This window comes from Orycteropus afer, unplaced genomic scaffold (assembly GCF_000298275.1).
Source record: "Orycteropus afer afer isolate SDZICR_OR568_19922 unplaced genomic scaffold, OryAfe1.0 scaffold00152, whole genome shotgun sequence".
Classification (NCBI taxonomy): domain Eukaryota; kingdom Metazoa; phylum Chordata; class Mammalia; order Tubulidentata; family Orycteropodidae; genus Orycteropus; species Orycteropus afer.
In genome coordinates this window covers 1,961,284-1,977,413 of record NW_006921739.1, presented here as the reverse complement: position 1 = coordinate 1,977,413, position 16,130 = coordinate 1,961,284, and positions in this window count along the sequence as shown.

Here is a 16,130-nt window from a genome sequence, read left to right as displayed (position 1 = left end):
TGATTATTTTATTTTAAATTCAGATTCTACCTGTTACCTTATACCTACTTTGTATGTATTTCTTTTATTAATTAAAGAAAGCAGAGATGGAAATTTGCCATTAGCAAAAGTTGTTAAAGTTTTAAAAAATGTAGTGATATATTTGGAAGTATCAAAAATATCAATAGGAAATCAAATATCTAAAACACTTCTTTTGTATATACCAATTTTTATAGAAAACATTACTTCAAGTTGTAAGATTAAGTTGCATTTCTGGATAAACTAATAAATTTATCAATCATGTAGAAGATTAACATACTGGTTTTAAGAAATTTGTAGGGTAAGTATCTTCTAAGGATTATGGAAAAACACTTCACCTCTAGAGTAAGAAAATAGTGGCATTATGTTTAAAGAAATCACTTTAAAAAGCAAAAACGGGCTTTTCGTTAAAATAAAGTTCAGTATGTAGCTTCCTTTTTTTAAATTTTGAATAGGACTTACTCAGAATCAAAGACTTTAATTTAGATATACTGTAGCACCTATATTTATGGATTATTTTATAAAAAATAAAATTTTTGACTATATAAAAATAAAGGTTTTTATAAGCTTAGGCTTTTGAGTTTTGTGAATACTATAGTGTCATTTTTTTTTCTCCTTTACAAACTGAAAACTAGCCAATCCCAATAATGTATAAATTAGTATGATGATGCATTTGGTTAGGAGGTTAATACAGCAGTGAAAATTAACTTTTCACAGATACTGTATTATCACTTAATACAGAAACAATTCCGTGGAGCTCACTTTTTCAAGAGATAGTTCATCTTTGGTCTGCATGTCACTCTTGACAAACATGGTTTTTTTAAATTGTGATTTTGGTGAAAGTTTATAGAGCAAATTCACTTGGCATACAGCAATTCACATACACTTTGTCTCATGACATTGACTACAATTTCCCACAATGCAACAGCTCCCCTCCTACATCCTCCCCATAGTTACCTCTTCCCTCTGTCCTTCCCTCCATGCACCCCTGCCCCCTGAGCTGTCTCCCTGTGCATACACAGCCCTTCTCTTCTCCCATGATTGATTTCTCCAAGGACTGTATCTACCTAGTGTAAATGTTCTCCTCATATGCCTGTCTTTTGTTTGGCTAGAAGCCACAGGAGTGGGTTCAAGTCCAAACCTAAAGAGCAGCTAGGGGCCATAGTCTCTGGTTCCATTAGGCTCTATCAGACCAGCAAACTTGGTCCTTTTTTTTAGTTTTCAAATGGTCTTGAGTTTTGTTCCACATTGTTTTCCTAGTTTATTCAGATCTCCTACATAGATCCCCCTCCAAGTGGTTGACAGTGGTAGCTGGACACCTTCTAGTTCTTCTGGTCGCATAGTCATATAGGCTGAGGATTGCATGGTGTGCCAGTCCCTCAGACTAAGTGTTTCCATGAATTTTTGTGGTTTTCTTCATTCTTCTTTGCTCTGGACGAGGAGAGACCCATTGTTGCATTTAGATTGTTGCTTGCAAGCTTTTAAGATCCCAGTGGTTACTCGCCAAAGTAGGAGGTGGAACAATGTTTTGTGTAGTATGTTATGCCAATTGAGCTTGATGTCTCATGCGACTATGGTCCTGAGCCCACAGTTCCAGCTACTGGTTCCCTCTGGGTAGCTGGCTGTGGCCAAAAAGTGACTACAACCTTGTCCCTGGTCAGCTCTACTATATACCAGGAAATTCTTACAGAACTTAACAATACACTTCTAGAAACATTGTCTGCCAACCCTATACATGGTCTTGGGCACACTCCCCCCTGCATAGACATACCTAATAGTTCAGCCTGTCCACCCATCTATCCACCTGTATATCCATGTTTGTCTTCACTGACAACACAGCAACTCTATTTGCAAAAGGGTTCATCTTTGTTGTCTGTACCTCCCATGTACCTCTCTCTGTCTTCCTCAGTGCCACTGTGTTGATCACTCACGTTTGGTACATTGCCCTTCTCTTCACCCAAATCAATACTTGTCTCTACCTATCTAACAGTGTTAACTCCCCTCCCCTCTCACGGCTGGTAACCAACAAAGAAAATTTCCTTCCATATATAAACCTTTCCTTGTGCATGTCACTCTTAGGGCAAGATCCAACACTGGCAAATTAGAGACAGGTACAGGATAATGGCATCTTTTAAAATCTCTTTGTTTTAGGTTTTGAGCATTTTGATTTTTTGTTAAACTTCAGTTCTTAATTTTCATTAAGTCCAATTTATCAATTTTTTATGGTTAGTGATTCTTGTCTCCTGTTTCAGAGATCTTTGTCTATCACAATGCCATAATGATAATTCTCTTTTCTTCTGGAAGGAGCTGTGGTGTCACAGCTGCTGTTAAAACATTCAGCTGCTAACCCAAAGGCTGGTGATTAGAATCCCATCAAGCAGTCTGCTGCTGTAAGATTTACACCCTTGGAAGTTCTGTGGGGGCAGTTTTATTCTGTCGTTCAGGGTCATTATGTGTTGGAATCACCTCAACAGCAGTGGGTTTTCTTCTGCAAGCTTAAGCTCTAGTTTCACATTTAGCTCTATAATCCACTTCAGAGTGTTTTTTGTGTCCAGTATGAGGTAGACATCAAGTCTTAGAGTTACCATCTTTCTACCTAAGCAGTGTAGAAGACAGCAGGAAGTTTTAGGCTCTGGCCCTACGTGTCTTGTATAACTGGATAAACACATACATTGTTGGCTTTGAAAAACAGCAAGTTAAAAACCAAGTAAGATCTACAGCTGTCAAATACAATCTTAAGAGGACTTCCTGAAAGGAGAGCTGCATTTAAGCATTAACAATACAAGAATGACTTGTGCTGCCCCTAAAATCCTCATCCTTAATTTACCATACTATTTAACTTAATCATAGACAATTGGTCCTCATAATGATTCGCAAACTTTGCTGTCAATTAGAATCACCTGGAGAGTTAAAACTCCTGCTGCCTAGACTACACTGAGTACCAATTAAATCAGAATGCCAGGTGTGGGAGACAGGTATCAGGATTTGTAAAGATTCCCAGTGATTCCAGTATGCAGCAAATTGTAGGAACCACAGTTTTATTGCATGCCACATAGACTGCTTGGTGTTCCCACATATGTGATCTCATTTTTATAATAACCCTGTAAAGTAGATTTTATTTTTACAGATAAGAAATAAACTCAAGTAAATGACTCAAAAGCCATGTAGTTCTTTAAGATTAAATCCAGGGATGACTGACTCCAAGGTAAGTGTCTCTTTCACAATTCCATGCTTCCTTACTAATATTTTTTAAATGACAGAAAGATAAGAGTTGGGATTATGTATTTTTTTACTCACTAATTCAGTAATTATATACTGATTAACTATTCGAGGTTCTGGAAATACACTGATAAAGCAGACAAAGTCCATATTTTGGAGATAAAAATTAAACAAGGAAGATAAGATCATTCCAGTTGTTAAGGAGATAGTGAAATAGGGTATAAACTAAAAAGAAACTTGAGAAAGTAATTATGGCATTACCCTGGAAGGTTTCTCTCAGCAAGTGATGGCTGCAACCTAAATCATAAGGAATGAGCTAGCCCTGTAAAGTTCTGGGGGAAAAGTTACAGATGTATAATGAAGAAGCAAAAATAAGTTAGAATTGAATTTACCTGTGTGGCTGGACTATAAGTGTGAAGGTTAGCAGTGGAAGTTCAGGAGCCTAGATTGATGAGGATTCATAGATGGTGAAGATCATATATGAAAGGCTTTATAAACTACTGAAAGAAGTTTGGATTTTCTTCTAAGATTGGAAGCAACTGGACAGTTTTCAGCAAGGGAGTGATTATCTCATTTGTGTTTTAAAAGTTCACTGTGGCTGGTATATGGAGAATTGATTGATGGGGAGACAAGGATGGAAGCAAAGAGAGAATAGCAAACATTTTCAGTCTTTCAGTTTTCCCTTTTTCTTTCCCATTCATTTCCTTCCCTGTACTTTTAACAATTCAATCCACAAGCTATTATGTGAGACTAAACACTGTATCCTTCTCCGCATCTGTGGGAGATGGTGAGGAGGTCGTAGTGGTCTACAGTTGGGTGTTGGAGGCTGACTGGGATGTGAATGGTATCTACATAAAGAGAGGAGGTATGGTATAGAATATTAGGACTCAAGATGAGAAGGGCATCTATGCAGATGGACAGGCTGGCATGGGCTGTCAGAGACCAAATGGAGTAGAGATGGCTCAGTGCATGGTGGCTGGGCCAAGAGTAAGGAGATGTCCACTCACAAGGGGTCAGAACCTGAGCCTGGTGAGGGGGATGTTTTTAGGGATGTGCCAGCATTGAAGCCTGAAGTATTCAATAGGAACAAAGTGAGGAGACCATCTTCATAGGAGAGCAGTCTGTTACAGAATGTTAGATCCTAATGGGGTAAGCAGGGTATCCACACAAGAGAAGGGCCAGCAGTGATGGTAGAAGATTGACTGTATACATGATGTCTTAGTTACCTAGTGCTGCTATAACAAAAATTCCACTAGTGGGTGGCTTTAACAAACACATTTTATTTTCTCACAGTTTAGGAGGTTAGAAATCCAAATTTGGGGTGCCAAATCTAGGGAAAGGCTCTCTCTGTCGACTCTGGGGAAAGTCCTTGTTCTTTGGTTCCTTAGTGATCTTCATGTGATGTGGCATCTTCCCTATCTTGCTTCTCTTGCTTGCTTGTTCAGTCTCTCTTAGATCTCAAAAGAAATCGACTTAAAACACACCCTACACTAATATTGTTTCATTAACAACAAAGAAAACCCATTCCCAAATGGGATTATAACTACAGGTATAGGGGTTAGGATTTACAACATACATTTTAGGGGGACACAATTCGATCCACAGCAAGTGAGGATTGTACAAATAAGTAAATATATTTAGGATAACTGAAGGCAGGTTTCTCAATGTTGGAGAATGGAGTTACAAATAAGGAACAAGAGAAAACTGGCATGAACCTGTTGTACTGGATTAAAATGGGAGATATCAGTATGAACTCAAGGTTTTTAATAAGTACATCCCTAGGTCTGTCTACTGAGAGTAACTGGGGACATTAACATTATTAGCAATGGGCACACCTCATTGCTGTCAGCTTGCCATTCTCCATTAAAAGGAATTGGATCCTTAGAGAAATGGCAAATTACTGGGCTGGGGCAGAAAAGTATAACATGAGTCTGGAACATCTTGAGTCAGAAATAATCAAGTACTCAAAGAATGGTGGGAACGTGTCCAAAGGACACAGAAACCTGCTTAAAGGAGCTCTCACTGACCAAGCCTTCAACATCAAATAATGATAATGGATTTTAACTCTTGGATAAAGTAGGAAATCATGAGTCTATGTTGATATAAATAAATAAATGAATAAATAACAATTTAATAAAGAATGCTATATTTACATAGTCTCAAGGTATATCTTCCTACAAAATAGTTAAGTACAAACAGGGAGCAAAAAAATAACTTTACAGTGGAGAAGGCTGGCAGACACCACCTAAACAAGGAATCAAAGTTGAAATCATCACTGACAGAACAAATCCAAATCAATGTGCATCCCAAAGCCAGTAAGAAGAACACAGTAGCACTTGAATGATATTCCTGCTGAAAATGCATAATTTGAAGACAATCATTAGGAAAACTAGACAAACCCAAACTGAGGTTATCTTCTTCAAAATAACTGACCTGTAATCTTCAAAATGTCAAAGTCCTGAATTAAAGACAGACCAAGGAACTAGTCCAGACTGACGGGAACTAACGAGACATGACAACTGAACGCAATGCATGAATCTAAGCTGAACACATTTGCCCTAAAGGCCATGTTGGGATAATTGGCAAACTTTAATTTGATACAAGACCTAGATGACAGTATTTATCTGTTAATTTCCTGATTTTGATAGCTCTATGTATTGTGATTGTTCCCACCACTCATTTTGTTGTATTGTGGTGGCTTGCATGTTACTTGCCTCCTCAAAGTAGAGTCAACTTTAATGATGTGGATAGAATAAAGCTTTCTAGACCTTCAATGCTGATATGGCAGGACTCAAAATGAGAAGACACAGCCAAAAATATCCTAATAATAGAAAGGTGGAATGTATGAAGTATGAATCTAGAAAAACTGGATGTTGTCAAAAATGAAATGGAATGTGTATAAAGACTGACATCCTAGGCATTAGTAAACTGAAATGGACTGTTATTAGCCATTTTGAATTGGACAGTCAATCCAATTTGAATGACAAATTGAAGAGAAATATTCAAAAAGACATTTCTAGATCTATCCTGAAATACAATGCTGTGAGTGATAGAATAATATCCATATGCATACAAGGAATACCAGTTAATATGAATAATACGCAAATTTTTAAAATAGAATCATTATATGATAGTAAAAGTGCTTCATAGTTTCTTCCAGAAAGAAAAGAAGATTTCAAAGGGTGGTTCAAGAAGACAAATTAAATTATTATAATAAAATGTGCAGAGACCAGGAGGTAGAAAAGTAAAAGGGAAGAACATGAATGGCATTTCTTAAGCTGAAAGAACTGAAGAAAAAATTCAAGCCTCCAACTGGAGGATTCTATAGGCAAAGTATTGAATGATGCAGGAAGCATCAAAAGAAGTTGGAAAGAGTACACAATGTCACTGAACCAAAAAGATGTGGTCGACATTCAACCATTTCAGGAGGTAGCATATGATCAAGAACTGATGGTACTGAAGGAAGAAATCCAAGCTGCACTGAATTGTCAAAAACCAAGGCTCCACACTGAGAATATGGCCCCTAACTGCCCTTCAGGTCTGGAATTAAACCCACACCTGTGGTTTCCAGCCAAATGAAAGACAGGCATATGAGTTGAACATTTACCTCAAGTAGATACTCTCCTTGGAGAGAACAATCATGGGGGAAAGAAGGGCTGCTTATGCACAGGGAGACAGCTCAGGGGGCAGAAGTCCATGGAGGGATGGACACAGGGAAGAGGTAACTATGGGGAGGAAGTGGGAGGGGAGCTGTTGCATTGTGGTAAACTGTGGTTAATGCCATGAGACAAAGTATATGTAAACTGCTATATGGAAAGTGAATTTGCTCTGTAAATCTTCACCCAAATCACAATAAAAAAATAAATAAATAATAAAAAAAAGTTAAAAAACCAAGGCTCCAGGGATTGACAGAACACTCACTGACATTTTTCAACAAATGGATGCAATGCTGGAAGCTCTCACTCATTTATGCCCTGGAATATGGAAGATAGCAACCTGGGCAGCCAACTGGAAGAGATCCATATTTGTGCCAATTCCCAAAGAACGGTTATCCAACAAAATGTGGAAATTATCAAACAAAACCATTAATATCACACAAAATGAAATTTGCTGAAAATAACTCAAAAATGGTTGCAGCAGTACATATACACGGAACTGCCAGAAATTAAGCCAGATTCAGAAGAGTACGTGGAACAAGGGACATCACTGCTGATGTCAGAAGGATCTTAAAGAGTGCCAGAAAGATGTTTATCTGTGATTTATTGACTATGCAAAGGTATAAGACTGTGTGGATCATAATAGATAATATTGCTAAGAATGGGAATTCCAGAACACTTGATTGTGCTAATGAGGAACCTAAAACCAAGAGACAAATGTTCAAACAGAACAAAGGGATACTGCCTGGCTTAAAAATTAGGAAATGTGTATCAGGGCTGTATCCTTTTGCTATACTTATTCAATCTGTATACGGAGTAAATAATTGGAGAACCTGGACTATATGGAAAATAATGTGGTATCAGAATTGGAAGAACACTTGTTAACAACCTGCCATATGACAATGTCACAACTTTGCTTTTTGAAAGTGAAGAAAACTCAAAACATTTAGTGGTGAAGATCAAAGACTACAGACTTTAATATGGATTATACCTCAACATAAAGAAAATTAAAATTGTCACAACTGGACCAATAAGCAACATCATGATAAATGGAGAAAAGATTGAAGTTATTAAGGATTTCATTTTGCTTGGATTCACAATCAACACGTATGGAAGCAGGAATCAAAAAATCAAATTATGTACTTCATTAGACAAATCTCCTGCAAAAAAACCTCTTGAAAGTGTTAAAGACCACAGATATCACTTTGAAGGGTAATGACCCAAGCCATGTTATGCTCAATTGCCTCAGATGCATGTGAAAGTTGAACAATGCATAAAGAAAACTAAAGAACCGATGCCTTTGAATTATGTTCTTGGTGAAGAATATTGACTATACCATGGACTGCCAGAAGAATAAACAAATCTGTCATAGAAGAAGTACAGCTAGAATGCTTCTGAGAAGCAAGGATGGCAAGAGTTCATCTCTCATTCTTTGGACATTTTATCAGGTAGGACCAGTTCCTGGAGAAGAATATCATACTTTTTAAAGTAGAGGATCAGCAAAGAAAAAGACAACCCTCAATAAGATGGAGGCAACGAGATAGGAGATGCAGTATCTCCAACAGTGGGCTCAAACGTAGCAATGATTGTGTGGATGGCCCAGGACTGGGCAATGTTTCATTCTATTGTACAAAGTGTGGCCATGAGTTAGAACTGCAGTGTAGTAAATTACTTAGTATGGCTTTTCTACCCTTAAGTCATTGTAAACTCAGTGGTGGAGTGAGCAACTGAGGAGCTCCTGATTGTAAATGTTATCTACCTGGGTTATTTCTGTTGGGCGTGGCACAATGCAATGTTATGGGAGGCTCACTCTCAGGTGCTTAGAATTCTGTTGTTATGATTGGTTGGTTTGGCCACTCTGCCAAGCTCAAAAGGAGGCCTCTTAGAGGCAGAACTCTCTCTGACTGCTGATTGAGGAAGACGTGCTGCTGAAAGAGACATGCGCTACTGAAAGAGACACATGCTGCTGGGAAAGAGACGCAAGAGACACGCGTTGCTGAGTAAGACACCAAGGGACATGCACTGCTGGGGGAGACTGTGAGAGACTTGGCTGAGAGACAGTGGGCTGGGAAAGAGACTGAGCATTTTTCCTGAACTTGAATTGTAGCCTGGTGCTTCCCTAATAAACCCCATAATCTGTGAGTTCCGTGTGGCCACTGCAGTGAATTATTGAACCCAGGAGAGAGGTGGTGGGTGCTTTGGGAGGAACGGTTGGAGAAAGGGCTGGAGGGAGGCAGCATGTCTGGCCTTGCAGGAATAGGCCTTGGGCTATTGATGGTGATTCTGTCTTCCTCTTGTAGGATTAGAGGAGGTCAGAACATGTGGCCTCCTTGCCCTTTTTGTAAGAACCCACTCAATAGCACCTAACAACTAACAGCAACATGGTGGTTGTGTAGAGAACGTCCTTGTAGGAAATACAAACAAGTCAAGTATTTTTACTAAAGTATTTAGAAGTGATAGAGCATATCAGCAAGTTATTTTAAAATATTTCTGGAATAAAAGTTATTGTGTACTTGAAACTTTTCAGTAAATTTAAAATTTTAAGATTTTAAAAAGAAACAATTAAAAAAAAAAAAAAGACTGTTATGGATTGAATGGCTTTCCAACAAAATACGTATTGACATTTTAACTCTCTACCTGTGGATGTGATCTCATTTGGGAAGTGTTTTCTCTATTATGTTAATGAAGCCATATCAGTGTAGGGTGTGTTCTAAATCTAATCACTTGTGAGTCATAAGAAACAGTATAGCTACAGAGACAAGTGAGCAGAAATGGAGGAAGACAGGTGACATGTGAATGCCTAGGAACCGAGGAATGCAGGGGCTTCAGAAGCTGAGAAAAAGAATCTTCCCCCAGAGCCAAGAGAGAGCCTTCCCCTATAGCTAGTGCCTTGAATTCAGACTTCTAGTCTCAAAAACTGTGTGATAGTTGGAGCTGTGTGTCAACTTGGCTGGACCACAATTATGTATGGTTTAAGCAACTGTGGTATGGGTTGTTCCCATGATGGGATCAGACTATATGTTTTGACCACCCAATCCATTGAAAGAGAGTTTCCCTAGGGGTGTGGCCTGCTTCCAGTATATTTATGGACATCCTGGGAAAAGAGACACTCTTCTGTGGACTGGGATTCTGTTGTACTGCCGACAACTGTCCATGAGTGAACAATCTACTGTTTGACCTGGAGATCTTGGATTCATCATTCGTTGGAGTCAATAGCCAGTATACTGCCTGCCAATGTTGAGCTCCTCAGCCTCTGCAGCTGTGCGAGTCGGGAAAATCCTCCAGCTTGACGTTTGATCCAAGAACATGGGACTTGTCAGCTTCTGTAAGTGTGTGAGCCATTTTCCTAAGATAAATTTCTCTTTCTCTATATATAAGCTTTACTGGTTTTGTTTCTCTAGAGAACCCAGTCTAACACAAACTGTGAGAAAATAAATTTCTGTTCTTTAAAGCCACTCATGTTTCTGTTACAGCAGCGCTAGGAAACTAAGGCAAAGACTATTTAATGTTAAGAAATACTAAAAAGAAGACTACTGCAATTGTCCAGGCAAAATACGAGGATAGCAAAGTTGGAATTTGTTAAAAAGGTTTGATTTGGAATATATTTTAAGTTTTTAATGACTAGATTTGCTGCCTCTTGTCCTGAGAATCTACATTACTGATGATACAATTTAAAGAGATGGGTAAGTCTATAGGAAGTGTGTTGTATTGAGGGTAGAGAAAGAAAAGTTCAGCTTTGTGCTACTGTTACATAACATATCACTCCAAAACTGAATGTCTTAAAAATAACAACCATTTATTTGCTCGACATTCTGCAAACTAAGTTGGGCTCAGCTGTATAGTTCTTCTGATTCTTGTGATATTCTAAAGGTTCAGCTTGGGCTAGAGATTCCAGATGGCTTCATTTACATGTCTGGTGTCCCAGCTGAGGCAGTTGGATTAGACTGAGCCTGGCTGGGCTTCTTTCTCCCCTTTATTCCTGCAGAATACCTGGACCTCTCTACATGGTGGCTCAAGGCTCCTAAGAGCAAAAGTAGAAGTATTCTATTCATTAAAGCAAGTTACAAGACCAGTCCAAATTCAACAGGAGTCAAAACAGACCCCACTTCTTCATGGGAGAAGTGGCACACATGTACATGGATGGGAAGAATTGCTGATGGACATCTCTGCTTACAATCTACCACAAATACGTTAGTTTTTTAACTACAAAGGGCTTTTTGGCACTGAAGTAAGAAACTGGATATAGAAGTCTGGTATTCAGAGAAGACTTCTGGGCTAGTTGTATAAATGCAGGAGTTATTAGCGTAAGAATTATATTGAAAAACCATGGAGCTTGAGTTCAATTTGAAAAGGAGGGTAGATAAAAAAAAGAGGACCAGGACTGAGCCTGAGGTGCCCCAACATTTAGAAGTCAGTCAGAGAATAAGGTAATAAAAGAAACTAAATAAGGGCCTGTGAAACTAAAACTAGAAGAAAATTAAAGTGTATGATCTAGTGCAAGGCAAAAGAAAAAATGTTTCAAGGAGGCCCATCTTATCAAAAGGTGGAGTAAGAAGTCATCATTAGACCTAGTCAGATGGGCGCTATTGATGACTTTGATAAAAGGGCCTCATGTTACCAAACTGAGTACTCCAATCCCAGAGGCACTCAGCAGTAGGCCAGGTTTAGAAGCTACAAGATAAATATGATTATCTTCTTAGAGTGTCAGTTTTACTCAATGATAAATAACTTTATATATATTTTTGAATATTAAAAGTTATATTAGGGACCAGTAGGCAAAGCTTGCATACATTTTTCCAGACAAAATATTGTGTGCCAAAAAAAGTTTTATTCACATGGAGGCTGTTGCAAATATATTCAAGGGTCCCTTGGGGCCATCATTTTCCTTTGTCCTTACAGGTACTTGGGTGGAAAAATCTGAGAAATACTAATCTAGAGTCACATTCTAATCAACTATAATCCAACAGTATTTACTGATCATCTACTGTGTGGCAGCCACTGAGCTGGGAACAAGGAATATAAAAATGAACAAAGCATAGTCCAGCACCTCCCTTCAAGGAGCTCAGAGACACTGTTCTACAGGACTTGGGAAAGAAGAGTGAAGAAAATAAATATAACTCTACCTTCCTGGAGCCTACCTCCAGTAAAGAATGGCAGGTGAGTAACATCTGAATGACCAAGCATCCTTGGTGGAGTCTTTCAATATTTATACTGATACTAATTTTACCACATTAACTTGATATCATTCCCTCTTAGTTCACTAGGAGTCAAAGATTTCTAGTTTCCTTGGTGACTGAGTAGATGATTATGTCATATACTAAGATAAAGCCAAAAAAAAAAAAAAGCAAACTCACTGCTATTGAGTTGATTCTGACTCATAGCAACTTCCACTGGGTTTCTGAGGCAGTAAATCTTTTACAGAAGTAAATTGCCCCACTTTCAAACCCACCGGCTTTGAACCACTGACCTTCTGGTGAAAGGTCAAATGCTTTAGGCACTGAGCCACTAGAACTCCTTTATACTAAGATAGGGAACACAAATGCAGAACAGGATAGATGGAAAGATAATTTACTGATCCAGTAAGTGGTGCTGGAAGGCTGGCAGACTGTCCATATGAAAAGTTTAAGAGCCAGGGAGAGATCTATTCAGTCTGGAGCTCGGAGGATGTGATGGTTAATTTTATGTATCAAATTGGCTAGTCTATGGTGCTCAATTGTTTGGTCAAATACTAGTTGAGATGTTGCTTTGAAGGTATTTTACAGATGCAATTGACATTTATAATCAGTTTACTTTAAGTATATTTACCCTCAGTAATGTGGGTGGCTACCACTCATCTGTCAGATTGTTGTACTGTGGTGGCTTGCATGTTTCTGTGAGGCTGGAGGCTATGCCAGTGGTATTTCAAATACCAGCAGGGTCATCCATGGTGGAAGGGCTACAGAGGAGCTTCCACGCTAAGACAGACTGGGAAGAAGAACGGGGCCATGCGCTTCTGAAAAGAATTGGCCACTGAAAATTTTATGAATAGCAGTAAAACACTGTCTGATATATTACTAGAAAACTTTATGAAGAACTGTGAAACACTGTCTGATATAGTGCTGGATGATGAGCCTATCAGGTTGGAAGGGACTCAAAATACAACTGGGAAAGCTGCCTACTTAAAGTAGAGTTGACCTAAATAATGTGGATGGAATAACGCTTTAAGGATCTTCATTTGGTGATGGGGCACAACTCAAAATGGAAGAAACAGCTGCAAACATGCATTAATGATTGGAATGTGGAATGTATGAAGTATGAATCTAGGAAAATTGAAAGTTGTCAAAAATGGAATGCATAAAAGTTGATATCCCAGGAAACAGTGAGCTGAAATGCACTGGTATTGGCCATTTTGAATCAGACAATCACATGGTCTACTATGCCAGGAATGACAAATTGAAAAGGAATTACATTACATTCATCATCAAAAAGAATATTTCAAGGTCTATCCTAAAGTAATAATGCTGTCAGCGATGGGATAATATCCACACACCTACAGGAAGACCAGTTTTGGCCATTTTGAATCAGACAACCATATGATCTGCTATGCTGGGAATGACAAGTTGAGGAAGAATGGCATGGCATTCATTGTCACAAAGAATGTTTCAAGATCTATCCTGAAGTACAATGCTGTCAGTGATAGGATAATATCCATTAGCCTACAAGGAAGGCCGGTTAAGACTACTATTATTCAAATTTGTGTACCAACCACCAAAGCCAAAGATGAGAAAACTGAACATTTTTACCAATTTCTGCAGTCTGAAATTGACCAAACATCCAATCAAGATGTGCTGATTATCACTGGTGATGGGAATCCAAAAGTTGGAAACAAAGCAGAATCCCCAGTAGTTGGAAAATTTGGCCTTGGTGATAGAAATGATGCTGGAGATTGCATGATAGAATTTTGCAAAACAAATAACTTATTCATTGCAAATACCTTTTTTCAACAACACAAATGACAATTATACATGTGGACTTCACCAGATGGAGTACACAGGAATCAGACTGACTAAATCTGTGGCAAAAATTGACGGAAAAGCTCAATATCTTTAGCCAAAACAAGGCCAGGGCTGATTGTGGAACAGACCATCAACGGCTCATGAAAATTCAAGTTCAAGTTGAAGACAATTAAAACAAGTCCATGAGAGCCAAAATATGACCTTGAATATATCCCTCCTGAATTTAGAGACCACCTGAAGAATAGATTCAATGCATTGAACACCAGTGACCAAAAACCAAAGGAATTGTGGGATGACATCAAGAACATCATCCATGAAGAAAGCAAAAGGTCATTAAAAGGACAAGAAAGGAAGAAAAGACCAAAATGGATGTCAGAAGAGATTCTGAAATCTGCCCTTAAGTGAAGAGTAGCTAAAGCAAATGGGAGAAATGACAAGATAAAAGAGCTGAACAGAAGATTTAAAAGAGCAGCTCAAGAAGACAAAGTCAATTATTACAATGAAATGTACAAAGACCTGGAATTAGAAAACCAAAAGGGAAGAATGCGCTCGGCATTTCTCAAGCTGAAAAAACTGAAGAAAAAATTAAGCCTCGAGTTGCAATATTGAAAGATTCTATGGGCAAAATATTGAATGATGAAGGTAACATCAAAAGAAGATGGAAAGAATACATAAAGTCAATGCACCAAAAAGAACTGGTCAATGTTCATCCATTTCAGGAGGTGGTATATGATCAAGAACCAATGATATTGAAGGAAGAAATTGAAGCTGCACTGAGGGAAATGGTAAAAAAAAAACAAGGCTCCAGGAATTGACAGAATACCCACTGAGATGTTTCAACAAACAAATGCCGTGCTGGAGACACTCACTCAGCTATGCCAAGAGATTTGGAAGACAGCTGGCTAACTGACTGGAAGAGATCCATATTTGTACCTGTTCCAAAGAAAGGTGATCCCACAGAATGTGAAAACCATAAAACAACATCATTAATATCGCATGCAGGTAAAATCTTACTTAAGATAATTTAAAAACAGTTACAGTAGTATCTTGACAGAGAACTTCCAGAGGTGCAGGCTGGATTCAGAAGAGGATGCGGAACAAGGGATATCATTGCTGATGTCAGATGGATCTTGGCTCAAAGCAAAGAATAGCAGAAGGATGTTTACTTGTGTTTTATTGACTATGCAAAAATATTCAATTGTGTGGATCATAACAAATTATGGATAACATTGAGAAGAATGGGAATTCCAGAACACTTAATTGTGCTCATGAGGAACCTGTACATAGACCAGGAGGCTGTCATTCGAACAGAACAAGGGGATAAAATCAAGGGACTGTGTCAGGGTTGTATCCTTTCACCATAGTTACTCAATCTGTACACTGATCCAATAATCCAAGAAGCTAGACTATATGAAGTATATGGCATCAGAATTGGAGGAAGACTCATTAACAACCTGCGATACTCTGACAACATAACTTTGCTTGCTGAAATTGAGGATGACTTGAAGCACTTACTGATGAAGATCAAAGATTACAGATTGCACTATGGATTACATTTCAATATAAAGAAAACAAAAGTACTTACAACTGGAACTATAAGCAGCATCACGATAAATGGTGAAAAGATTGAAGTTATCAAAGACTTCATATTACTTGGTTGTACAATCAACACTAATGGAAGCAGCAGTCAAGATATCAGACAACATATAGCACTAGGCAAATAGGCTGCAAAGGACCTCTTTCAAGTGCTGAAGAGCAAAGATATCTCTTTGAAGACTAAGGTGTACCTGACACAGCCATGGTATTTTCAATCACCTCATATGCATGTGAGAGCTGTACAATGAATAAGGAAGACTGAAGAAGAATCAATGGTTTTGAGTTGTGGTGTTGGCGAAGAATACTCAGAGTACCATGGACTGCAAAAGAACTAACAAATCTGTCCTGGAAGAAGTGCAGCCTGAATGTTCCCTGGTCATGTTGCAAGAAGGGACCATTCCCTGGAGAAGGATATCATGCTTGGTAAAGTGGAAGATTAATGAAAAAGGGGAAGGCCCTCAACAAGATGGATTGACACAGTGCCTGCAATGTTGGGATCAGGAATAGCAGGGATTGTGGAGCTGGCACAGGACTGGACAGTGTTTTGTTCAGCTGTACATAGGGTCACTATGAGTCAGAGACAACTCAATAGCACCTAACAACAACAATAACAAGGAAGACCAGTTAACATAACTATTATTCAAAT